Raw genomic sequence first — 1,238 nt, forward strand, 5'->3', positions numbered from 1 at the left:
CCTTCCTTTCTCAGCAGACGCCTTATGGCATCAAAAAACAAACCTTACTTTTAGATGGAAGGGAGCCATCTCTTTTTGTTTTACAAACGAGACAATAAAGCAATTTGATGGCTGTATCATCCCCCTCACAATAGTAATGCATGGGATGGGATGGTGGAACTACACAGGACCCTACCCCATTTGTCCCACTAGAAAAAATTACAATCAGGCTACTGACATACCTTTTCATATGCAGTTGTGCCCACGCAGTCAGTTTGATACCTTTGGCACTCTTTGCACTTCTCTTGAGGAATTAGTGATTAGCCTTTGTGCCAATTCCTGGCAAGGCAAGTATTTGGGGACCTCACGTTGTCCCTCTACCCGGGTATATACAACCAATCTGAAAAAGATCCCAAACCCCAAAATCTAAAGGAGTTTTATGACTCTTTAGGAGGACGATTGAGAGACCTAGGAGCCCCCATGCCAATCGTTTGCTCATCACATTCCTGCCTCGATTTGTCCCCTTTCCTATTGGCCAATACTCATCACTGTAACCAATCTGGATACCACCAGGAGTCAGGAATGGTTGTGGTTAGAGCCCCATTCTTTTTTTGTCTAGGAGACAACTCCTCCCCTACTTGCACTTTCAGCAATCACTGGCAACCCAATGACTCATATCCTTTTGCAGGTTTGGTACGTGTTCCCCCATTTATTGTTCCGGCTACTAATGACTCTCAGTTTTCGCAGATTCAATTGATTCGTCCACGCACTAAAAGCACAGTAGGATTGATCATTGCAATCGGGTCCACAATCATCGCTACAGTGGCTTCAGCCGCTGCTATATTGCTGTCCCAAGGCGTGTCTACCGTGCAACAGATAAACCAGCTCATCCCTCAACTGTCATCCATAGAATTACAACATTTACAAGTTGCCAATCATCTTAAGGGAGGCCTCCTTGTGCTCCAACAACAAATAGAATTGCTCCAAGAACAGATTACGTTTCTTCGATTAAAACAAGGAGGACTATATAATGCTATCACTATTCTGTCTGTCAGCTTTCCACTCCTGCACCCAATGTCTCTGAACTTAGTAACTACATCAAAGTCCCTAGGTCCCTTGAGTACTTAAACTTCACCCAAAACCTGCTGCATGATGTTAACCACCTAAACCAGACCACCATACAGCTTATTCCCGCTGCCTACTTTTTAGAAAATGTGCTTAAAAAGTTACAACAATGGTTTTCGCCATCCTCTCTGGTC

This window comes from Dipodomys spectabilis, unplaced genomic scaffold, assembly GCF_019054845.1.
Source record: "Dipodomys spectabilis isolate Male_0828 unplaced genomic scaffold, ASM1905484v1 ptg000309l, whole genome shotgun sequence".
NCBI lineage: Eukaryota > Metazoa > Chordata > Mammalia > Rodentia > Heteromyidae > Dipodomys > Dipodomys spectabilis.